General features: G+C 42.1%; 2 protein-coding genes across 8 annotated transcripts in view; one reads left to right on the top strand and one right to left on the bottom strand.

Moving 5' to 3' along the window:
- LOC126963577 (E3 ubiquitin-protein ligase RBX1) overlaps positions 1–26601 on the top strand; it is a 598764-nt gene that overhangs the window by 222871 nt on the left and 349292 nt on the right. Inside the window, exon 1 of one of the 7 annotated variants that reach the window (XM_050805839.1) lies at positions 6302–6305. The exons of the other annotated variants lie outside the window; for them this stretch is intronic. The gene's annotated coding sequence lies outside the window, so the exon portion shown is untranslated. Of the gene's footprint in view, positions 1–6301; positions 6306–26601 lie in introns of those variants that run through there. 7 annotated transcript variants of the gene reach the window in all.
- Positions 1–26601, bottom strand: part of MRTFA (myocardin related transcription factor A) — a 217625-nt gene that overhangs the window by 185879 nt on the left and 5145 nt on the right. The window lies entirely within an intron of this gene.

Here is a 26601-nt window from a genome sequence, read left to right as displayed (position 1 = left end):
TAGTAGAGACGGGGTTTCACCGTGTTAGCCAGGGTGGTCTCAGTCTCCTGACCTCGTGATCCGCCTGCCTCAGCCTCCCCCAAAGTGCTGGCATTACAGGCGTGATCTGCCGTGCCCAGCCTGAGATACCTAAATTCTAACACTTATTCCTGACTGAACATATTATTGAACACAACCACCATGTACTGACTTAGGCACCAAGCTAAGTGCTGACGATACAATGATAAACAGATAAATGCGGCCGGGCGCGGTGGCTCAAGCCTGTAATCCCAGCACTTTGGGAGGCCGAGATGGGCGGATCACGAGGTCAGGAGATCGAGACCATCCTGGCTAACATGGTGAAACCCCGTCTCTACTAAAAAATACAAAAAACTAGCCGGGCGAGGTGGCAGGCGCCTGTAGTCCCAGCTACTCGGGAGGCTGAGGCAGGAGAATGGCGTAAACCTGGGAGGCGGAGCTTGCAGTGAGCTGAGATCCGGCCACTGCACTCCAGCTTGGGCGACAGAGCGAGACTCCGTCTCAAAAAAAAAAAAAAAAAAAAAAAAAAAAAAAAAAGATAAATGCAATCTGTTTGTTGTTGTTGTTGTTGAATGAATGAAGCAAGCACATGGTGCCATAAACCAAACAAGAAGAGACCTAATCTATGACCTATCAGGAAAAGCTTCCCAGAGGAGTTACCATCTAAGTTAAATTCTGAAAAATTAAACCCCAAAACACGAATCATTTATTTTTTGACCCATGTTAACCTTTATCACTTACAGACTATAAGACCAGCAAGCATTCCTTTATTAAGTAACCACTTTTCTGTAAAGCAGAAATTAGTAAACCATCACTTATTCAACAAAGATTAGATACCCACCATGTGCCAACATACTAGACAAAAAGGATAAAACATGGTCTCTGCTCTGATGGGGTTTATAATCTAACAGCATAGGAAAACAAAAACAAATAGGAAAGCCATCAAGCAGAAAACCAATTTCAAACTTCTCCAAGTTATAAAATCAGCAAAGAAGGGACTTTTGTGGGCAGAAAGTGCCAACTTTTTAGATACAGTGATAAGGAAAGTTGAAAGGACTGAAGACTAATGGATGATAGTGCAGCTGGCTGAAGGCAGACGGATGCCAGAGGAGGTGGTGAGATCAGCAAAGATAGAGTATGCGTGCACCTTATAGGTCATGGGATGAAATCTTAATATTATTCTAAGCACAATGGAAAAACCACTGCAGGTAAGAGTTTTGAGCAGAGAAGTGATGCAGTTCCATTTATGTTTTTAAGAACATCATTCTTGTTACTCTGGAAAGAATGATCAAGAATAACTTTTTACCAAGAAGAATTTTAAATGAGTAAAACCAAAACATCAAAACTGATTTTGGCCAATGAAAATCGTCTCTGTATTCCATTACCAACCTAAAATCTTTTAAATTGCCTTACTTAATCCAGGCTTCATCTACAGTTTGGGTTGGGATTGTTTGTTTTAATGCTTACAACCAACCTTTCATGCCCTCTGAGGAGGTTCCTGGGAAGCTAAAACAAGCACACATGCCTGGTGGTTAGCATTCTTTTTATTCTCAAATTACTAAAGTCAGATTAATTTTAATTTACTCACCTCCTATTCCATAATCACCTTCTTGATTGATAGGAAAGAAGTAAGGGACTTCCTTGAGTGTTTCAGGAGACAATAAACTCTACTGAAAATGTGATAAGGAATATGATTATATAACCTTTCTCCCTACTGCCAACTATGTTCCAGGTGGGGACTCCACTATGAAAGCAATTCTAATATTCCTGTCCAAATTTGCCAGCTCTCAGAAAGCTGCCTAAAGCAAATTCATTTAATTCCCTCTGGAAAAAAAAAAAATTCTCATTCCAAAGTCTGAACAAGAATAAATTTCTAGTAACATTTGTAACTGATAAGGAAAGGAAAATAAATTTTACTGTCAATCTCTGGGGCATGTGACCAAATAATCTTAATAAAGAGACTTAATAAAGTTAGTTATGCTCAGAGATTTTACTCAGTTATTTGAAAAACAGAATGGAAGGAGTAACAGTATACAATGCCTACATCTGTTAAATACTCATGAGCTTTACATATATTTCACTTTATCTTGACCACACCCCAACAAGATTAAGTATATTTCCACTTTACTGATGGGGAGAGATACAGGATTTTACACTGTCTCAAGGTCACATAGCTATTAATATATGTTTTCCATTAGACAAATGTTTAAAGGAAGATCTAAATTATAGAAATTGTTCCACGTGACCAATGAACTAATAATAGGTAAGTTTTAATATATAATATATAATATAATAATAGGTAAGGTAATGTTTGTGTGTGTGTGCATGTTATATATACACCGTGTGCATGTGCATACGCTTCATCTGGAGGCCTAATCACCAATTATAATTCTTTTCAGTGGGAAAAAGTGCTTAGGATTCCTCTTTGGAGACATCAGACCATCAGAAAGAAGTTCTGACGAGATAATGGAGTTTGATGGCAAAAGCTATCAGGTTACATGCTCCTAACAAAGCCAAAGGAACTCCTCTTTGAAAGCAGCATATAATTCCTGGGGCTAGCAGCAGTGATTTCCTAACAAAGGCTCTAGGGACTCATGTACGAAAATCATTATCAAGCTCAGGAGTGTCTTGTAAGTGATTCGGGGTGGTGACACTGAGCAACACATACATACAAAAATTAACTATTTTGTCAACAAATAAAATCAATTAAGATAGTATACATGAAAGCACCTAACAGTGCCTAACAGAAAACAGATACAGAATAGAAAATTAGTTTATTCCACTCTCTGCTCAAAGTTATTTGTATGAAAAACAAGTAACTGTGCTGGGTGAAGCCATAACCTCCTCGCCCTCAAAGCCCAGTCAGAATTAGTTTGCATACCTGATGTCATGTTTGCTAAGAACAACAGGTACACAACCAGCTACATCTCAGAAATCAGAAATCTTCTCTTAAGGATTATTTTATTTCCTCCACCAATCAGCACCATAGCATGGACAGAAAGGTATCCTCAAAGCAAGCCTTCCCAACAGCTGAGCACAACACAACTCAGCAAAACCACCTAGCTATCGGTACAATCTGCATTACAATCTGCATTCATCCATTTCTAGTATCACTGAGCAATCATACATAGCCTGGCACATTAAATCATTACTAAACACTCCACACTAGGGCAAACTATTCTTCAACTGCTCCAATTGTTTAACTTTTGAAATGGAATTATTTTTTTCTTTAGAAAAATTCTTTAACATCATTTCTATTATTTAGATGCTTCTGAGATTTAGACTCTGGGATTAACAATCTCCAATATAATTAAATTTGACATTGTCATGGTAATAATTCCTACAGTTAATACAGTAACAACTGTAAGAATCAAATGAAAATCACAGACGGGCCATCGGGGGTTATCCAACTTTTTTTTTTTTTTTTCCCTGAGACGGAGTCTCATTCTGTCGCCCAGGCTGGAGTGCAGTGGCACAATCCCGGCTCACTGCAACCTCCGCCTCCTGGATTCAATCGACTCTCCTGCCTCAGCCTCTTGAGTAGTTGGGACTACACATCCAGCTACTTTTTTATTTTTAGTAGGGGCGGTGTTTCGCCATGTTGGCCAGGCTGGTCTGGAACTCCTGACCTCAGGTGATCAGCCTGCCTAGGCCTCCCAAAAGTGCTGGGATTACAGGCATGAGCCACCATGCCTGACCTGTCATCTAACTTAAGGTCCTAATTTTATGAGGAAACAACTCAGACCCAGAGAGGTTAGACGACTTGCTCAGTATTATGTAGTTTATTAGTGATAGATGAAAAATTTTAAACTCCAAGTCTACTGATACCCTTTTGGCCAGGTGACCTTTTTAAATAATAGCTGCCACTTATGGGATAATTACAGCGCGCCAGGTGCTGTACTAAGTGTTTTACATGTGATCTCATTTAATCCCATCACAATCCTATGAGGGAGGCATTATCAAATCCATTTTACAAATGAGGAAACCAGGACTCAAACTCAGGTCTGTTTGATGCCAAAGTCTTTGGTCTTAACCACTACATCATGCCTCTCTACTTTCCATTCATTCATTCATGCATTCGTTCATTCATTCAAATACTTGCTAAAGAAGTATAATGTGTCAGGTACTGTCTGAGCCCTAGGGATACTAGTGATGAAGATGGACAAGGTCACTGCTCTTATGCATAACAAAAATAAAAGCACTTCAATATGACTGACAAGTGTCTTTTGTTGGCAGGGGGAACACAGTAATGTGATAATAACCACAGGGGCAACATTATATTATCACTTATATATGAAAATACTAAAAATGTAAGATTACCACATTGCACCCATTAGAATGACTGTTAACAAATAAACAAGTTTTGGTAAAGATGTGGAGAAACTGGAACCCTTGTACACTGTTGGTAGGAATACAAAATTACATTTAGTTGGGCGCAGTGGCTTATGCCTATAAACTTTGGGAGGCCAAGGCAGGCAGATCATGAGGTCAGGAGATCAAGACCATCCTGGCCAACATGGTGAAACCCTGTTTCTACTAAAATACAAAAAATTACCTGGTTGTGTTGATGCACACCTGTAGTCCCAGTTGCTCGGGAGGCTGAGGCAGGGGAATCACTTGAACCCAGGAGGTGGAGGTTGCAGTGTGCTGAGATCACACCACTGCACTCCAGCCTGGGTGACAGACCAAGACTCCTTCTCAAAAAAAAAAAAAAAAAGGCCGGGCATGGTGGCTCACGCCTGTAATCCCAGCACTTTGGGAGGCCGGGGCAGGCGGATCACAAGGTCAGGAGATCGAGACCATCCTGGCGAACACGGTGAAACCCCCTTTCTACTAAAAATACAAAAAATTAGCCGGGCGTGGTGGCAGGTGCCTGTAATTCCAGCTACTCGGGAGGTTGAGGCAGGAGAATGGTGTGAACCCGGGAGGCGGAGGTTGCAGTGAGCCAAGATCGCGCCACTGCACTCCAGCCTGGGTGACAGAGCCAGACTTTGTCTCAAAAAAAAACAAAAATTACATTTAGCCAGAAAGTACATTTAGTCAGATATTGAGGCTTGCACTTGTAATCTCAGCTATTCAGGAGGCTGAGGTGGGAGGATCATTCAACCCAGGAGTTTGAGGCTATAGTGAGCTAAAACTGCACCACTAGCAGCCTGGGCAACAGAGTGAGACCCTGTCTCTTTAACCAAAAAAAAAAAAAAAAAAAAAGCAAAAAACAAAAAAAAACACTTTCAATTTTTGATAGTGAAAAATGACTAACCAAGATTTTAGGCTGGGTGCTGCGGTTCACACCTATAATCCCAGTACTTTGGGAGGCCAAGGTGAGTGGATCACTTGAGGTCAGGAGTTTACGATCAGCCTGGCCAACATGGTGAAACCCCATCTCTACTAGAAATACAAACAATTAGCCAGGCGTGGTGGTGGGCATCTGTAAACCCAGTTACTCAAGAGGGCAGGAGAATCGCCTGAACCCGGGCAGTGGAGGTTGCGGTGAGCCGAGACTGCACCACTGCACTCCAGCTTCAGAGTCAGAGCAAGACTCTACCTCAAAAAAAAAAAAACATAAAACAGTAAACCCATCAAAGATAACAGGTATTTGAAATAATGTATTCTGAAAGGCAGATAAACGTATGTCCTCTTTAATATATTAATTCTAGCTTCAGCATAAGTAGAAATAGTTCTAATCAGAGAAATGAGGATAAATAGATCTTTCCAAATTAAAATAAACTATCAAGATTACATATATATGCAATTCCAAATGCCTGTTTCTTTTTTCCTTTTTTTTTTTTTTTGAGACAGAGTCTCACCCTGTTGCCCAGGCTGGAGTGCAGTGGCGTGATCTCAGCTCACTGCAACCTCCACCTCCTGGGTTCAGGCGATTCTCCTGCCTCAGACTCCTGAGTAAGCGGGACTACAGGTGCCTGCCACCATACCTGGCTAATATTTTGTATTTTTAGTAGAGACGGGGTTTCACCATGTTGGGCAGGCTGGTCTCAAACTCCTGACCTGAGATGATCCACCAGCCTCGGCCTCCCAAAATGCTGATATTACAGGCATGAGCCACCGCACCCGGCCTCTTTTTTTCCTCATTCTTGTATTCCTGTTAAATTTCTCTCAGTTCCTTTGATGTGTCAGCAGAGACAAACTGACTACTGTACAGGTAAAGGCAGTTCATTAAGCTCTCTTACTGGACTCAGACTGCTGCTGTAAGAACTACCTCCTCTTAAATTTCTGAACTATTATCAGACAGAAGCAGCTCTTAATCTCCTTGGCTTCCTTTTCAGGGGAATGTGCCAAGAAAAAGTGGGGGAGAAAATACCTAGGTCCACAGTATCTAAAGTATTGTACTTCTTATCCATTACGGACTCTAAACACGTATTATTCAACTTCATACTAGGAATCCACCATCAATCTTCTTGGTTTTATTAAACTTGCTTGGCACAGATATTATATTAGATACGTAAGAGAGAAAACAATATCAATTAGGTGCAGCTACTACCCTACCCCAATGACACTATGACATAAATAGAAAAAAAAAAAGTATCAGAGGAAAAAATAAGTAAAAAGCAGAGAAAGAATAGAAGGGCATTAAAGGAAGAGGTGAGTCTGAAAACAAATTTGAGATTGGATGATTCATCTGTGTTCACCAAAGAGAGTTGTTTTCTTTTATTTTTACTTTTTTTCTTTTTTTTTTTTTGAGATAGAGACTTGCTCTGTTGTCCACGCTGGAGGGCAGTGGCGTAATCTCGGCTCACTGCAACCTTCATCCCAGGCTCAAGTGATTCTCCTGCCTCAGCCTCCCACATAGCTGGGATTACAGGTGTCCGCCACCACGCCTGGCTGATTTTTTGTATTTTTAGTAGAGAAGGGGTTTCAGCATGTTGGCCAGGCTGGTCTCGAACTCCTGACCTCAAGTGATCTGCCCACCTTGGCCTCCCAAAGCGCTAGGATTACAGGCGTGAGTCACCACGCCTGGCCTATTTTTACTTTTTATTTTTAGAGCCAGGGTCTTTCTCTGTCACTCAGGCTGGAATGCAGTGGCACAATCTTTGCTCACTCTACAGCCTTGACCTCCTGGGTTCGAGCAATCCTCCTGCTTCAGCCTCCCAAGTAGCTAGAACTAAAGGCACTCAAACCTCCACACCCAATTTTTTTTTTTTTAATTAAATTTTTTGTAGAAACAGGGTCTTACTGGGTTGCCCAGGCTGGTCTCAAATTCCTAGCCTCAAGTAATCCTCCCACCTCAGCCTCCCAAACTGCTGAGATGACAGGAATGAGCCACTGCACCCTGCCCAAAGACAACTGTTTTCCAAAGGAGTTTAGCCTCATGCTAACTAAAAATGAGCCAGGACAGTTTGGAGCATGGGACAGGAAATCTGTTCCATGAATTCAGGGCAGCTTGACCAAGGTTAGGGAAATGACAATTATTTCCCTACAGAATGATACAGTCATTTTAAAGTTATGGTTGAACAAAAACAGACTAATTCTGCTTGATGATCTACAAAAGTCTACATTAGTCATAATTAGATTTCATGAAGACAGCATACAGCTATAGACTAACTACAAGACCAAGAAGCAATTTGGTTCTAGCAACTAAATTTAGTCAGTCCACTCATTGCTCGGACTCTAACTGGAAAGGAAGGAAGGAGGAAAAAAAAAAAAAAAAAAAAAAAAAAAAAAAAAAAAACCCTGCCATTTCTATAGCTATATCAGAACGATATTTGGAAATGTTTTTGCTTCTTCTCATCTGAGAAGTTATGTACAGAGTCTGTTATTAAGCCTATGTTATTTTTTCACAGATAGCAGAGTATAAAGTCACAAACCAAAGAAATGGTAGTAGAAACAGATTCTAAGAACAGTTTATCCAGTATTTGCTTCTATAAGTCAAATGTAAATCTCATATATATAATCAACCGACATTTGTGTAATTCCTCACAGTGAGCAAGTACTTTATTGAGGCAGCATAAATACACATGGTAGATACTCAATAACTATTTGAATGAATGAAAGATCTCATGTGTACTCAAAAGACCACTTCCAGAAGAAGCCAAAAAAAAATTAACTCTCTAAAATGACTGCAGTTAGGAAACGGCAAGAGAATGAAGAAGGAACCATCTTCTTGCAATGGGGCTGCAAGAAGGTACACAGTATTCGGCCATTCATTCATTTATTCATTCAACAGAAATGTGAGGACCTATTACAGGTCAGGCACTCTTATAGCATGCACGTGCGTGGGGGTGTAGATTAGCTGTCAAGAACTGGCTACCTCAATCAAATTTGGCACGCAAACTTTTTTGTTTAGTCCACAGAGCATTGACCTGGAGGGTACTTTTTAATCAACTTTGAAGTAAAATTTGCATACAATAAAATGCACACATTTTAAGTGTACAGTTTCAGTGAGTTTTGACAAATGTATACTCTCATAAACCATCAATCTCAATCAAGAAAAAACATTTCCATAAGCCAGGCACAGTGGCTCACAGCTGTAATCCCAGCACTTTGGAAGCCCAAGGCAGGAGGATAACTTGAGGCTAGGAGTTTGAGACCACCTGGACAACACAGTAAGGCTCTGTCTCTACAAAACAATGTTTAAAACTTAGCTGGGTATGGTGATGCGTGGCAATAGTCCCAGCTACTCAGGAGCCTGAGGCAAGAGGATCACTTGAGCACAGGAGAGGCTCCAGTGAGCCACGATCATGCCACTGCACTCCACCCTGCATGACAGAGCAAGACCCTGACCCAAAAACAACAACAACAAAGACATTCCCATCACTCTTCATGTCCTTTGCAGTCAATATTCTACCCTTGCATCTAATCACCACTGATCTAATTTCTATGACAACAGGTTAGTTTTGCCTAGTATACAACTTCTTGTAAATGAAATCATATAGTAAGTTCTCTTTTGTGTTTTCTTTCACTCAACATGTTTTTGAGATTCATTCACATGGCTGCATGTATCTGTAATTCATTCCTTTCTTTTTTCTAAGTAGTAATCCACTGTTCATTTATCCAACTTGTTTATCCATTCACCTGCTGATGGCATTTGGGTTGTTTCCAATTTTTCTGGCTATTATGAATAAAGCTGCTATGAACATTCGCGTGGTTTTTTGGTGACCATATGTTTTCATTTCTCTTGGGTAATAAACACCTAGGAGTAGTATTGCTGAATTGAATAAGTATGTATTTAACTTTGGAAGAAATTGACAAACTTTCCAAAATGCTTGTACCATGTCACACTCCTACCAGCAACATGCCTGAACTCCTACTGCTCTACACTCTCACCAATTCTTGGAACTGTCCATCTTTTTAAACTTTACCTATTCTAACGGGAATAAAATGCTGTCTCACTGCGATTTTAATTTGTATTTCTGTCCAGGCAAGGTGGCTCGTGCCTGTAATCCCAACACCTTGGGAGACTAAGGCAAGAGGATTGCCTGAGCCTAGGAATTCAAGACTACCCTGGGAAACATAGCGAGACCCTGTCTCTAGAAAAAAAAAAAAAATTTCTAGCCTGGCCAACATGGTAAAACCCCATCTCTACCAAAAAATACCAAAAAAAACAGCCAGGCGTAGTGGCACGCACCTATGGCCCCAGCTACTCAGGTGGCTGAGGTAGGAGAATTGCTTGAACACAGGAGGCAAAGGCTGCAGTAAGCCAGGATCGCACGCACTCCAGCCTGAGAGATGGAGCCCCTGTCTCAAAAAATTAAAAAAAATTTTTTTATGTTAGCCAGGCATGGTAGCATCCACCTGTAGTCCCAGCTACTTGGGAGGGTGAGGTGAGAGGATCACTTGAGCCACGGAGGTCAAGGTTGCAGTAAACTATGACCACGCCAAAGCACTCTAGCCTGGGTGACAAAGTGAGACCCTGTCTCCCAAAAAAAAAAAAAAAAATCTATTTCCCTGGCAATTATGTTGAGTATCTTTTTACATGTTTTGGACATTCATAGATCTTTTTTCTTTTTTCTTTTTTTTTTTTTTTTTTTGTGATGGAGTTTTGCTCTTGTTACCAGACTGGAGTGCAATGGCGTGATCTCGGCTCACTGCAACCTCCACATCCCGGGTTCAAGCGATTCTCCTGCCTCAGCCTCCCAAGTAGCTGGGATTTCTGGCATGCGCCACCACGCCCAACTAATTTTGCATTTTTAGTAGAGACGAGGTTTCTCCATCTTGCTCAGGCTGGTCTCAAACTCCCGACCTAAGGTGATGCACCTGCCTTGGCCTCCCAAAGTGCTAGGATTACAGGTGTAATCTTTACAGGTGTATCCACCGCGTGCAGCCCATAAATATGTTCTTCTAAGAAATATCCATTCTAGTCTTTTACTTATTTTTTAAGTGGGCCATTTGTCAAATCATTAAATTTTTAAAGTTTTTTTTAACATATTCTGGATATATATATAGTGTGTGTAAATATTTCCTCCCAAGTCTGTGGCTTACCTTTTTAGTTTCTCACAGTGTCTTCTCAAGAACAGAAGGTTTTAATTTTAATAAAGTCCAATTTATCAATTTTTACTTTTCTGGTGAGTGCTCCTTACATGTGCTAAAAAAAAAAAAATCTGCCTATGCCGAGGTCTCAAAGATTTTGTCCCATGATTTCTCCTATAAGTTTTATGCTTTTAGTTTGTATGTTTAGGTCTACAAACCATTTCAAATTAATTTTTGTGTATCATATGAGACTGGGATTGAGGTTCATTTCTTTATATACAAATATTCAGTTGTTCCAGCAATAGCTGTTAAAAAGACTATCCTTTCCCCTTCTGAATTACGTTTGAGTTATTGCTGAAAATCAATTGACTACATATGTATATCTACTTCTGGACTCTTTATTGTGTTCCAATGACTGGTAAATACTGCATTGTCTTGATTACTATTGCTTTATAATAAGTTTCAAAATCAAGTAATTTAATTCCCCCAAGTTTGTTCTTCCTCTTGTAAATTGTTTTGGCTATTCTAGGTCCCTTGTATTTCCATGTGAATTTTAGATTCAGAAAGTCAGTTTCTCCCCAAAAAGTCCTGCTGAGATTTTGATTGAGAACACACAATCTTTAGCATTTGGGGAAGACTGGACAGCTTAACAATATTGGGTCTTACAAATCATGTAGATGGTATATTTCCACTTATTTAGGTCTTCTTTAACTTCTCTTTGCAATGTTTTATAATTTTCAGTGTAAAAGGCCCTATATTTTCTTTTTTTTTTTTTTTTTTTTTTTTTGAGACAGTGTTCTGTCACCCAGGCTGGAGTACAATGGCGTGATCTCAGCTTCCTGCAACCTCTGTCTCCTCAGTTCAAGTGATTCTCCTGCCTCAGCCTCCCAAGTAGGTGGAATTACGGATGCTGACCACCATGCCCAGTTAATTGTTGTATTTTTAGTAGAGACGGGATTTCACCATGTTGGCCAGGCTGGTCTTGAACTCCTAACCTCAAGTGATCCACCCACCTCGGCTTCCCAAAGTGCTGGGATTACAGGCGTGAGCCACTGCACCCAGCCAAAATTTGCATTTAATTATTTCATTAAGTTTATTATTTTGTTATTTTTATTAGATTTATACCTAAGTATACAAATTTTTAAAATTTAAATTGTTCATCAACATTAAAAAAAAAAGCAAATTCACATTTTAAGAATTCCAGACTTCTGGCTTCTTTTGAAAAGAAATCAGAAGATCAGCAATTCTAGGTCTACACTCCTTCATGCCAACAATATACTACAACTAACAAGTGGATACCTTAGAGCATGTACTCTTCAATTTGCCACAGTTCCTACCACTCTTTATTAAAATCCATGATATGCCCCATACCGTTCATTTAAGGCACCTGCTTGGAGCCTACAGAGAGCAAAAGGCTTGAGGGAAGAGGAAAGAGCATGGTATGATTAGATATGCATTTTATTTTATTTTATTTTTATTTTTTTTATTTATTTTTTTTTTTTTGAGACGGAGTCTCGCTGTGTCTCCCAGGCTGGAGTGCAGTGGCGTGATCTCGGCTCACTGCAAGCTCCGCCTCCCGGGTTCACGCCATTCTGCCGCCTCAGCCTCCCAAGTAGCTGAGACTACAGGTGCCCGCCACCACGCCCGGCTAGTTTTTTTGTATTTTTAGTAGAGACGGGGTTTCACCATGTTAGCCAGGATAGTCTCGATCTCCTGACCTCGTGATCCACCCGCCTCGGCCTCCCAAAGTGCTGGGATTACAGGCTTGAGCCACCGCGCCCGGCCTAGATATGCATTTTAAAACTCTGGCTTCAGTGTGCAGATCTGACTGAAGGGAGTTAGAGGGAATGATGGATGGAAGAAAATCAATTAAGGATTTATTTAATTGGTTTAACTGGAAATAGCGTGGCTTAGACTAGCTAGAGTAGTTTTAGTGGCAGAGATGACAAGGTGACAAATGAGGTAATATGTATGGAGTGATTATCAACAAAAATTGATGATGGAAGGGATGTGAGGAGGGAAAGGGAGATGCCAAAGATGCCCCTTCAGGTTTCCGACTTATGTTAACAAGATAGATACAAGTGCCGTTTACAGAAATGGGGAACGTTGGAGCCACAGCAACTTTAGCAGTAGCAAATGAGGACTAAGAGTTCAGTTTGGAATATAAATTTGAGATGTCTGTGAGACATCCCAATGGAGACAGAAAGTGACTAGCATTCAAAAAAGATGGAGAGGCTGGGCACAGTGGCTCACGTCTGTAATCCCAGCACTTTGGAAGGCTGAGGCGGGTGGATCACTTAAACCCAGGAGTTTGAGCCCAGCCTGGGCAACATGGTGAAACAAAATATATTCTACAAAAAAATACAAAAATTAGCTGGGCATGGTGGTGCACACCTGTAATCCCAGCTACTTGGAAGGCTGAGGTGGGAGGATTGCTTGAGCCCCAGGGGCATAGTTTGCAGTGACATGAGATGGCATCACTGCACTCCAGCCTGGAGGACAGTGTGAGACTCTATCTCAGAAAAGAAAAGAAAGACGAAATAAAGAGGGAGAGGAGAGAAAGCGGTAGGGAGGGAGGGCAGGCAGGCAGGCAAAATGATGAAGATACACATTTCGGAATCATTGTCACGTAAATATTATTTAAAGCTATGGGACTGGATGAGGTCTCTCATAGAGAAAATAAAAGGATTTAAGGCTGAGTCTTGAGAAAATCTCACACACGGAGGCCAAATTGAAAAGGAGCTAGCAAAAGAGACAAAAAATGGCAGGAGTGGTAGAAAGAATGGCCTAGCCATTAGGAGAACAATGTCCTACAAATAATCAACTATGTCAAATGCCATTTGAGAGGTAAAATAAGAATTCAATTCATTCATTCATTCATTCATTCATTCAAAAAGTACTTATTAACACCTACTGCATGCCAAGTACTGTTGGTGTTGAGGATACAGCAATTAACAAAGTCGCTGCCCTTGTACAGACTATCATCCAGTGGGAAGAGATGGACAACAAACAGATGAATGTCAAGTGGTAATAAGTCCTCTGGAGAAAAGTGAAGCAGGAAAAGGGGAGTAGGAAATGCCAGGGATTGAGGAGTAAGGTTGCCTTTGTTTTGTTTTGTTTTGTTTTGTTTTTTGAGGCAGAGTCTCGCTCTGTTGCCCAGGCTGGAGTGCAGTGGCGCAATATCGGCTCATTGCAAGCTCCGCCTCCCTGGTTAGCACCATTCTCCTGTCTCAGCCTCCCAAGTAGCTGGGACTACAGGCACCCACCACCATGCCCCACTAACTTTTTTGTATTTTTAGTAGAGACGGGGTTTCACCATGTTGGCCAGGATGGTCTTGATCTCCTCACCTCGTGACCCACCCACCTCGGCCTCCCAAAGTGCTGGGATTACAGGCGTGAGCCACCACGCCTGGCTGCTTTTTTATATACGGTAACCTCTCTGATAAGGAGACATCTGAGAAAATATCTGAAAAAAGTGAGGAAGTAAACCATGTGACGATTCAGGGAGAGAGTATTTCAGGTAGAGGGAACAGCAAGCACAAAGACCTGGCAGATGCAGGAAAAGCAGGGAAACCAATGGGGTTGCCACAGAGTAAGCAAAGGGAGGAGTGGTAGATATTGAAACTGACTTCAGCTACTATTAATAACTGGAGAATAGATAATAAGAAATCAAGCGTAGAAGCAGCGAATGCACTTCAAAAGAAGATATTGCAGGATGGGCACGGTGGCTCATGCTTTTAATTCCAGCACTTTGGGAGGCCAAGGCAGGCAGATCACTTGAGGTCAGGAATTCAAGACCAGCCTGGCCAACATGGTGAAACCAGTCTCTACTAAAAATACAAAAATTAGCCAGGTGTGGTGGTACACGCCTGTAATCCCAGCTATTCAGGAGGCTGGGGTGGTAGACTCTCTTGAACTCGGGAGGCAGAGGTTGCAGTGAGCCAAGATTGTGCCACTGTACTCCAGCCTGGGTGACACAGCAAGACTCCTCCTCAAAAAAAAGTAAAAAAAAAATATATTAAATATATATAATATATATATATTATATAGAGAGATAGCGCACACGTGCGCAAATAATCCAGGCAAGAAATAAAAATGATGGTAATGATGGTCTGATGGTCGGTTTTATGTGTCAGCTTGGCTAAGCTACAGTCCCCAATCATTCAACCAAACATTAATCTGAAGCGTTGTTGTGAAAGTATTTTGTAGATGTAATTAACATTCATAATCACTTGGCTTTAAGGGGGCTGTCCTAGATAATCTGGATGGGCCTGATTCAATCCACTGAAAGGCTTCAAGGGCTGGGTGTGGTGGCTCACAGGAAGTGAAAAGTAAAGTAGAGAACGTCTATGTTGTTGTACAGAATACATATACTGTTATAAACAGAATGCTGGTAAAAATACGAATGTTAAAGGTACTCTTGACAAGTACTCAGAAGGAAGTGAGGAACATGTTACTGGAAACTAACAGAAAGACAATTCTTGCTTCATAGTAGCAGAAAGGTTAGCTAAATTGTGTCCAACAGTTGTATGGAAAGCAGAATTTTTAAGCAAGGACTTTGGAAATTTAGATTCCCAAGCAACATACTGAAGGTACAGCCTGGTTTCTTCTTGTTATTTACAGCAAAACATAAGAGGAAAAATTAATAGGAGAAATGTTAAACAAAAAGAAATCAGTACTTGATGATTTGGGAAATTCTCAGCTTACCCGGATCACAAAAATTTATTATTATTATTATTTTTTTTTGGAGACAGAGTCTCACTGTCACCCAGGCTGGAGTGCAGCGGCATGATCTTGGCTCAACGCAGCCTCTGCCTCCCAGGTTCAAGCAACTCTCCCACCTCAGCCTCCTGAGTAGCTGGGACTACAGGCACAAACCACCACACCTGGCTCTTTGTTTTTTTTTTTTTTAGACAGAGTTTCGCTCTTGTTGCTCGGGCTGGAGTGCAATGGCGCAATCTCGTCTCACCATAACCTCCACCTCCTGGGTTCAAGTGATTCTCCTACTCAGCCTCCCGAGTAGCTGCGATTACAGGCATGCATCACCATGCCTGGCTAATTTTGTATTTTTAGTAGAGACGGGGTTTCTCCATGTTGGTCAGGCTGGTCTTGAACTCCCAACCTCAGGTGATCTGCCCATCTCGGCCTCTCAAAGTGCTGGGATTACAGGCATGAGTCACAGCACCCAGTCTATTTTTTTTTTTTTTTTTTTTAATAGAGACAGAGTTTCACCATATTGGGCCAGGCTGGTTTTGAACTCCTGACCTCAGGTGATCCACCGGGCTCAGCTTCCCAAAGTGCTGGGATTACAGGCATGAGCCACTGCACCCAGCCAACAAAATATGTTAAAATTAAGAAATTTACTGTTAAGAAAAGCATGCTGTGGAAAGTCAAGTATGTGGTAGGACAACCTCTTAGTCATGCTGAAGGGATTAGGTGTGTGACTCATGAATTCCCTCAGCCAACCATAAGCAGAAGGTAGGAATGGAGATGGGATTATCTGGAAAAGCTCTATAGAGAACCCTCTTGTCTAATGACAGGAACCCCCAAGATACACATAGGAGACCCACAAGGTTTCTGATAATGTTATATCAGCAGAAACACTGTCAGCACACGGACTGAAAGGACAAAGAAAGAATGAAATAAAGGAAGGCTGTTGGCTGGATGTGGTAGCTCACGCCTGTAATCCCAGCACTTTGGGAGGCCAAGGTAGGAGGATAGTTTGGCCCTAGGAGTTCAAGACCAGAATGGGCAACAAAATGAGACCGTCCCTACAAAAAATACAAAAAATGAGCCAAGTGTGGTGGTGCATGCCTGTAGTCCCAGCCACTCAGGAGGCTGAGGTGGGAGAATTGCTTGAGCCCCAGGAGATGGAGGCTGCACTGAGCCATGATTGTGCCACTGTACTCCAGCCTGGGTGGCAGAGTAAGACTCTGTCCGGAAAAAAAAAAAAAAAAAAAGAAGGCTGAAAGATGTTGAACCACCAAAATTCTACATGCAGCAATCAGGCTAATAAAACTACTCTTTCAGCCATAAAAAGAAAGAAAACTCTGATATATGCTACAACATAAATGAATCTTGAGGACATTATACTAAGTGACCTAAGCTAGTCACAAAAGACAAATATTGTGGCCGGGCGCGGTGGCTCAAGCCTGTAATCCCAGCACTTTGGGAGGCCGAGACGGGCGGATCACAAGGTCAGGAGATCGAGACCAACCTGGTTAACACGGTGAAACCCTGTCTCTACTAAAAAATACAAAAAATTAGCCGGGCGTGGTGGCGGGCGCCTGTAGTGCCAGTCACTTAGGAGGCTGAGGCAGGAGAATGGCGTAAACCCGGGAGGCAGAGGTTGCAGTGAGCTGAGATCCGGCCATTGCACTCCAGCCCGGGCGACAGAGCAAGACTCCATCTCAAAAAAAAAAAAAAAAAAAAAAAAAGACAAATATTGTATGGTTCCACTTGTATGAAGTACTTAAGAGTAATCAAAATCAAAGAGACAGAAAAAGGAATGGTGGTTCACAGGGGCTAGGGAGAGGAGAATGGGGAGTCATCGTTTAACGGGTACAGAGTTTCAGTTTTGCAAGATAAAAAGAGTTCTGGAGATGAATGGAGCTTTACCCAGCTCCAATCTTTAATAGACCAAAGTTATGTCACACGGTGATTGATTCTCAAAGCAGGCCAAAATGTTCAGGATACTGACCTTTAAGCCAAGGGAGGACAGAATCAGGAAAGGGATGTTCATTCACTTAAGAAGTATTTATTCAGCGTCTACTACACATCATGCCTGGCACTATTCTGGATGCTGAGAATAGGGCCGTGAAAAGACAGATATGTTCCCTGGCATCACAAAGCTTGTAAGAAAAACATTTCAAAATTACATATTTAATTGTAATTGTGGTTAGTGCTACAAAGGAAAATTTTTGAGTGCTATGAAAATTAACATGTATTGAAAGCCTATTACGGGTTGAATGTTTTACATTCGGGTAACTGAATTTACCTCTCACAACTATATTATAAGTACATGGAGTTTCAAAAAGATGCACCAAGCATGGTGGTTCACGTCTGTAATCCCAGCACTTTTGAGAGGATGAGGCAAGAGGATCACTTGAACCACCCTGGGCAACACAGAGACCCCATCTCTACAAAAAAACTTAAAATTATTAGCCAGGTGTGGTGGCACATGCCTCTGGTCCCAGCTACTCAGGAGGCTGAAGCAGGAAGATCACTTGAGTACAGGACATAAAGGCTACAGTGAGCCGTGTTCAAGCCACTGAACTCTAGCCTGAGCGATGAAGCAAGATCCTGTGTCAAAAGAAAATTACTTCAATTTAAAAATTTAAAAAGATTGGCCAGGCACAGTGGCTAACACCTGTAATCCCAGCACTTTGGGAGGCCGAGGTGGGTAGATCACTTGAGGTCAGGAATTTGAGATAAGCCTGGCCAACACAGTGAAACTCTGTCTCGACTAAAAATTTTTAAAAATTAGTCGGGCGTGGTTGGGCACACCTGTAATCCCAGCTACTCAGGAGGCTGAGGCAGGAGAATCGCCTGACCCCAGGAGGCAGAGGTTGCAGTGAGCCGAGATCGTGCCACCGCACTCCAGCCTGGGCGACAGAGTGAGACTCCATCTCAAAAAAAAAAAAAGATTAAAAAATATTAATTCCCTTGTCTAAGATCACTGAGCCAGTAAGCAATAGAGCCGGGATTAAAAACGGGTGCATTCAACCCCATCACTACTATCCCTAAACAGTAGGGAAACCTGCTATGCTTTTCAAAAACAAAGCAAATAAGTAGCCAGAAGAGGCAGGGTGGATCATGAAGGTAGTTTTGAGAATCCCTGCTCTAGAAAGCATTTTCTAAGCTTTCTAAGCTCACTTCATGAAGGTGAATTTTGGAAGGCATTCAAAAATCCCTTGACACTCTCCAAATAGAACAAAAGGCTACACTATAATTAACTCAGTGTTATTTGGGCAGCCAACAGGCTATTAGACATGTTGAAAATAAAATGTCATGATTAGCTTGTCCAAATTGTATAAGTCATGCCCGGTTTCCATACATATTGATTCTGCCAGATACACTTTAAGAATCAGTTTTCAGGTAAAGGTCAAAATATTAATTTTTTTAAAAGGGTCATTCATGCTACAGAGTGTCTGATCTAGGACAATGATTAATCCACTGATTCAGGGTATACAAAGACTCATGACAGGACGCGCGTGTTGGCTCACACCTGTAATCCCAGCACTTTGGGAGGCCGAGGTGGGCGGATCACGAGGTCAGGAGATCGAGACCATCCTGGCTAACATGGTGAAATCCCGTCTCTACTGAAAATACAAAAAATTAGCCAGGCATGGTGGCAGATGCCTGTAGTCCCAGTTACTTGGGAGGCTGAGGCAGGAGGATGGCGTAAACCCAGGAGGCAGAGCGTGCAGTAAGACGAGATCGTGCCACTGTACTCCAGCCTGGGTGACAGAGCAAGACTCCGTCTCAAAAAAAAAACAGTAACAAAAACAAAAAACCCATGACAGATATCACACAAATGAACCATAACATCCTATGAACTTCTGGGTAAAAGAAACCTTTAAATTTATTTCAAATGACTAGCATATGATACATTATGTTCCTGGTTCCCTGTTCCCATTCCAGGACCCCAACCCCCCAAAAAAAAATCTGAACAAAAAGGAATTATCAACAAGATAATGAAAAATAGTTCAATGAATCTATAAAATATAATAAAAAGCTCAGTGGCTCATGCCTGTAATTCCAACACTTTAAGAGACCAAGATGGGAGGATCACTTAAGCCCAGGAGATCAAGATCAGCCTGGGCAACAGAGTGAGACCCCTATCCCTACAAAAAATAAAAATAGGAGGGGCATGGTGGCTTACACCTGTAATCCCAACACTTTCGGAAGCCAAGGCAGGAAGGCTGCTTGAGGCCAGGAGTTCACAACCAGCCCAGGCAACATAGCAAGACCCTATCTCTAAATAAATAAATAAATAAATAAATAAATAAATAATTATAAATAAGGCCTGGCAGGGTGGCTCACGCCCGTAATCCATAATTTTGGGAGGCTGAGGTGGGAAGATCACTTGAGGTCTGGAGTTTGAGACCAGCCTGGCCAATATGGTAAAACCCTATCTCTACCAAAAATACAAAAATTAGTCGGGCATGGTGGCAGGCACTTGTAATTCCCAGCTACTCGGGAGTCTGAGGCACAAGAATCGCTTGAACCCCAGAGGCGGAGGTTGCAGTGAGCCGAGATTGAGCCACTACACTCCAGCCTGGGTGACAGAAGACGACGACTACATCTCATAAATAAAAATAAATATGTAGCCGGGCGCGGTGGCTCACGCCTGTAATCCCAGCACTTTGGGAGGCCGAGGCGGGTGGATCACAAGGTCGGGAGATCGAGACCACGGTGAAACCCCGTCTCTACTAAAAATACAAAAAATTAGCCGGGCGCGGTTGTGGGCGCCTGTAGTCCCAGCTACTCGGGAGGCTGAGGCAGGAGAATGGCGTGAACCCGGGAGGCGGAGCTTGCAGTGAGCGGAGATCGCGCCACTGCACTCCAGCCTGGGCGACAGAGCGAGACTCCGTCTCAAAAAAAATAAACAAATAAATAAATAAATAAATAAATAAATATGTAACACAGAATAAGTAAATAGAATAAAAACCCACAACCTCTTTCCCTTCAATGCCACAACCTTAGAGCATGAACCTGGAGTGCTAGATTTAAAGCGTGAAAGGCTCTTGCATAGAAGCTTTGTTCAAGTGATTTCTTCTCATAAAAAGTGATTATCACATAAACAAGGGAAAAGAAAGAAAATAGCACTTTGTTGTTTTTTTTTTGTTTTTTTTTGAGACAGAGTCTCACTCTGTCCCCCAGGGTGGAATGCAGTGGCATGATCTCAACTCACTGCAACCTCTGCTTCCCCAGTTCAAGTAATTATCTTGCCTCAGCGTCCCAAGTAGCTGGGATTACAGACACCCACCACCACACCCGGCTAATTTTTTTGTATTTTTAGTATAGACGGGGTTTCGCCATCTTGGCCAGGCTGGTCTCGAGCTCCTGACCTCAGGTGATCTACCCACCTTGCCTCCCAAAGTGCTAGGATTACAGGCATGAGCCACCATGCCCGTCCTAACCTTTACTCTTTTTTTTGAGACGAGGTCTGGCTCTGTCACCCAGGCTGGAGTGCAGCGGTACAACCACGGCTCACTGCAACCTTCACCTCCCAAACTCAAGCAATTCTCCCACCTCAGTTTTCAGAGTAGCTGGGACTACGGGTGCACACTGCCATGCCCAGTTATTTTTTGTATTTTTTGTAGAGACGGGTTTTTGCCATGTTGTCCAAGTTGGTCTCGAACCTCTGAGATCAAGCAATCCTCCCAAAGTGCTGGAATTACAAGGCGTGAGCCACCGCACCCGGTCACCCCTTACTTTTAATTTCTAAATTTCTCTTGCTCTACATTTTAAAGGAAAGACAATATATACACATATATATGGCAAACTCAAAAAGACTACTTTAAATATATCCATCATATAACTAAATACAAAATATAAAGCCAGGGCCAGGCACTGTGGCTCATGCCTATAATCCTAACACTTTGAGAGGTCAAAGCAGGAGAACTGCTTAAGGCCAGGGGTTCAAGGTTATGGTGAGCTACGATCATGCCACTGTGATCCAGTCTGGGTATCAGAATGAGACCCTGTCTCTCTCTCTCTCTCTCTCTCTCTCTCACACACACACACACACACACGCGCGCCAAAGTTCCAACCATGATAACACCACTCTAACACCAAAATTCAACACAGTGCATTCTAGAGTATTAGGAAAGGACAACTTTCCAAGTTCCTGTAAATTTTGTGGTAAAGAAAATATGTACAAATTAACCACAATCAAGAGACTCTGGCATCAATTACCCCATTTACAATTTAAAGATACTGAAACACTGACAAAAAAAAAATTCTAAAAATGTGGATATTATAGTACACCCTTATTTGGTAATTTTTTCTTTCTGAGACAGAGTCTCACTCTGTTGCCCAGGCTAGAGTGCAGTGGCACAAACACAGCTCACTGCAGCCTCCATCTCCCGGGCTCATGCACTACAGGTGCATGTCACCATGCCCAGCTGCTTTTTTTATTTCTTGTAGAGACGGGGTCTTGTCATGTTGCCCAGGCTGGTCTTGAACTCCTGGGCTCAAGTGATCCTCCCACCTCGGCCTCCCAAAGTGCATTATGGATTACAAGTGTGAGCCATAATGCCTGGCCCTTATTTGGCAAGTATTAATTGAGCAACCTAAGATGTGAAGTTACTATTACAGTTTTCCATCTCAAGAATGGCAACCAGATACATATAAGGAATACTGCAAAGAATATTTTCTGAACTATAACATCTTGATTATTACTACAAAGAATTCTCACCACAACTGACATTTTCACTAACTATGCAAAAGACACTGAACACAAACAAACATTTACTAGAGGCAAAGTTAAGAAGTTCATATACATTATGGTAGGAAGTCAGAATTATTTAATTCAAAAACAGATCTGGATTCAAATCCTGGCCAGGCATAGAGGCTCATGCCTGTAATCTCAACAGTTTAGGAGGTCAAGGCTTGAGGGCAAGAGTTCAAGATCAGCCTGGGGAACACTGTGAGACCCCGCCTGCACAAAAAAATTTAGCCAGGCATGGTGGGACATGCCTATAGTCCTAGTTATGCAGGAGAACTGCTTCAGTGCAGGAGTTTGAGGTTACAGTGAGCTATGATCCTGCCACTACACTCATGTCTGGAAGACAAAGCAAGACTCTGTCTAAAAAAAAACAAAAAAGCGGCCGGGCGCGGTGGCTCAAGCCTGTAATCTCAGCACTTTGGGAGGCCAAGAAGGGCGGATCACGAGGTCAGGAGATAAAGACCATCCTGGCGAACACGGTGAAACCCCGTCTCTACTAAAAAATACAAAAAACTAGCCGGGCGAGTGGCCGCCTGTAGTCCCAGCTGCTCGGGAGGCTGAGGCAGGAGAATGGCGTGAACCTGGGAGGCGGAGCTTGCAGTGAGCTGAGATCCGGCCACTGCACTCCAGCCTGGGCGACAGAGCGAGACTCCGTCTCAAAAAAAAGAAACAAAAAACAAAAAACAAAAAAGCAAAACAACAACAAAAATCCTAACTGTTACTTTCCTAAATTAGTTCCTCTCCCCAAGCTTCTCTTTGCTCACCTGCAAAATGTTGCTCCTACCACTTATTTCAGAGTTCACATGAGGATTAATAAGGTAGCACAGTGTCTACCACAAAGTAGATGCCCCTATTACTTCCCTCTTTATATTTCTGCATAATCCTTATAATGACCTCACATTGTAAGGATTATTAACTCTAGTTTACAGCTGAATCACAAGAAGGTTAAGGAGTAAGTTTATAGTTACATACCTGGTAACTGTCAGTACCCAGATCTGTTGTGCCCTGAAACTTGACATGGACATGTTAGCTCACTAGTTATTTTACTCTGTCATATTATGAAATTCAGAAACTTTGTTTGAATTATGCCCATTATGCTTTAAATTTTAATACAAGAACAATGGTTTTCAAAAAACCAGAATCACCTATAATTTCCACTCATAATTTCAGAGGAGAAAGACCTGTAAATAGCCTACCTATCTACAAATTCAGTAACAAACAGAGGACACACTCCAGATCTCAAAATGAACTAGCCAAATTACTCATTACAAGCTCTCATTTACACAGAGAATGATTTATAAATGCATATCAATAAGAACGAATGGGGAGCAAATGAACCAGACATATCACAGAAGCAAAAACATGGAAGTAAAAAGACATTTTGACAACACTCTTTCTTCCAAGGATTCTACAGATCTTATATTACTGCTATATGAGCCGGCCTTAAATACTGTGTGAAGAACTGGCCTGGGCTCAGCCTCTGGACTGTTGCAGAACTCAAATCATTTAATTTCACAGAACCTCCTCCCACTAAACAATGAGAGAACTGGACTTGAGTCACGAACCACAGAACTGAAGGCAAATTGAGCAATTAGTTCCACCCAATGCACACTGACAGGTCACCCAATTTCTGCTTTAACACCTGCAGTGACATAGAATTTAATTATCTTCTCTCCTCATACATGTGATATGGATTTAGTATGCTTAAGAATCTTGGCCAGGCACGGTGGCTCACACCTGTAATCCCAACACTTTGGGAGGCCAAGGCAGGAGGACTGCTGTGGCCAGGAATTTGAGACTAGTCTAGGCAACATAGCAAGACTCTCTTCTCTACAAAAAAATTTTTTTAAATTAGCCAAGCAGAGGCTGGGCACGGAGGCTCACATCTGTAATCCCAGCACTTTGGGAGGTCGAGGTGGGCAGATCACTTGAAGTCAGGAGTTGGAGATCAGCCTGTCCAATATGGTGAAACCCCATCTCTACGAAAAATACAAAAAAATTAGCCAGGCATGGTGGCGCATGCCTGTAGTCCCAGCTACCTGGGAGGCTGAGGCAGGAGAACGGCTTGAACCCAGGAGGCGGTGGTTGCAGTGAGCCAAGATCGCACCACTGCAATCCAGCCTAGTCAACAAAGCAAGACTCCATCTCAAAAATAAAAATAAAAATAAAAAATAATAATTACCCAAGCAGGCCAGGCACAGTGGCTCATGCCTGTAATCCCAATACTTTGGGAGGCCAAGGCAGGGGGATCGCCTGAGGTCAGGAGTTCGAGACCAGCCTGGCCAACATAGTGAAACCCCATCTCTACTAAAAAAAATACAAAAAATTAGCTGGGCGTGGTGGCGGGCACCTGTAATCCCAGCTACTCGTGAGGTTGAGGCAGGAGAATTGCTTGAACCCGGGAGGCAGAGCTTGCAGTGAGCCGAGATCACGCCACTGCACTCCAGCCTGGGCAACAGGGCAAGATTTCGTCTCAAAAAAAAAAAAAATTAGCCAAGCGCAGTGGTGCATGCTGTTGTCCTAGCTACTCAGAAGGCGGAGGCAGGAGGATTACTTAAGACAAGGAGTTTGAGGTTGCAGTGAGCTATGATCCCACCATATGCTTCACAAGAGCTTAGGGGTAGAACTAGGGTCCACACTAAAAATACCTAGAATGAGAACCTGTGTGGCTGAGTCTGAGGAACAAGGTTAATCTGGAGGGCATTTAAAAGGTACAGGACTGGCCAAGCACAGTAGCTCATGCTTATAATACCAGCGCTTTGGGAGGCGGAGGCAGGCGGATCACCTGAGGTCAGGAGTTTGAGACCAGCCTGGCCAACATACAGTGAAACCCTGCCTCTACTAAAAAATACAAAAATTAGCTAGGCGTGGTGGCACACACCTGTAATCCCAGCTACTTGGGAAGCTGAGGCAGGAGAATCTCTTGAACCTGGGAGGCAGCGGTTGCAGTGAGCCATGATCACACCACTGTGCTCTAGCCTGGGCAAGAGAATGAGACTCTCCCAAAAGATAAAAATAAAAAAATTAAAGGTACAGGCCTGGTGTGGTAGCTGGATGACAGAGTGAGACTTTGTCTCTTTAAAAACAAAACAAAAGAAACAAACAAAAAAACACCCGCGCAGTTTTTAAGTCAATAGAATCGTTTTCTGTTGTACAAAATTAGAGATTTCAGATTTCAACCTGAAGAAAGCTGAATCCATTTCTATTTCCTTGTCTTTCCTTTTGAGGTAACAAATCTACTTCCTAAAGTAGTTAAATGGAAGTCATCTTCATTAGGAAGATGACTATTGCCTCTAAAGAGTTTATCTAAACTGATGGAGTTTCACAAAATCCATCTTTTGAATTCCAAAACTTCTATACTCCAGATTTAGAAGTTTCTTATAATTAACTTTCTTAATTTATTTATTTACTTGAGACAGTGTCTCATCTGTTAACCAGGCTGTAGCACAGTGGTATGATCACAGCTCATTGCAGCCTCAAACTCCTAGGCTCAAGCAATCCTCCTGTCTCAGCCTCTCACATGGCTGGGATTACAGGCATGAGCCACAGCAACAGGCCTGTACCTTTGAAATTCCCTCCAGATTAACCTTGTCCCTCAAACTCAGCCACACAGGTTCTCATTCTAGGTATTTTTATTATGGGCCCTAGATGTTGTGAAGCACCTGCTCTTTCAAGTACTGCTTCTGGCTAAATCCATTCTGCAGACAGAGAGCCCAGATGGTAAGAGACACCCTTAATGGCAACTGTGCACCTCCTTGGGTCTTATTTTAACTGTGGTATTCACCTAAATAAAGCCACTGGTTCACTCTACTTTGTAAAATACAAATTATCTAGATGTAGGTACTTGACATAGAAAAACTGATGGTGAAGCAGCAATGGTTAACATTTAAATGCCTCTTTCTGCACACTCATATCAGTCTATATTCATCTCTCTGATTCCAAACTAATTCACCCATAGTCAGTTCTATGCTACTGCCCAAAACCAATGATGATCATAATAACCATGAAAATGGCATGCATGTAAAGCTGTTCCAGGGACTTTATATATTTTTAATTTATTTAATCCTCACAGCAGCAATATGAAACAGGCCCCATTTTTATCCCCATTTTACAGCTAGTGAGTCACAGAGAAGATAAAGTAGCAAGAGTATCATAGTCACACAGCCCAAGTTCATACACACAGTCAGCAAGTAGTGCCAGGATTCTGATCTATGCAGTATGACTGTGGTATTTATGTTCTTAACTACTTATGCTCTGTACCTGCCCATCTATCACTAACTCACTGTCTTCATCAATATAAAAAAAAATGACTCCACCTTCACCATATACATAGATTTCAAATATTTTTCTTTATGTCAACACTGGCCTAAATTACTTAAAACATTTCATGTGAACCTAATTCAGTATCTACCTCCACATATTAGCCTCCATGTGAAAGGCACATAGTAAACACACAATAAATATTTATAAATATCTGATAAAGGAATTAAACCTCTCCCATTCCCTCATTCCTCCAAAGGTAATCTTTCCTACTCTGAGTCCCTCCCTCTCCCCTACTTCAACACTTCAGTACCTTCTTTCAACATCTTCTACTTTGGCCAGGCGCGGTGGCTCACACCTGTAATCCCAGTGCTTTGGGAGGCCGAAGGGGGCAGATCACGAGGTCAAGAGATCGAGGCCATCCTGGCTAACACGGTGAAACC

Source organism: Macaca thibetana, chromosome 10 (assembly GCF_024542745.1).
Source record: "Macaca thibetana thibetana isolate TM-01 chromosome 10, ASM2454274v1, whole genome shotgun sequence".
Taxonomy (NCBI): domain Eukaryota; kingdom Metazoa; phylum Chordata; class Mammalia; order Primates; family Cercopithecidae; genus Macaca; species Macaca thibetana.
The sequence above is the reverse complement of the archived record's forward strand: the minus strand, read 5'-3'. Positions and strand labels throughout refer to the sequence as shown.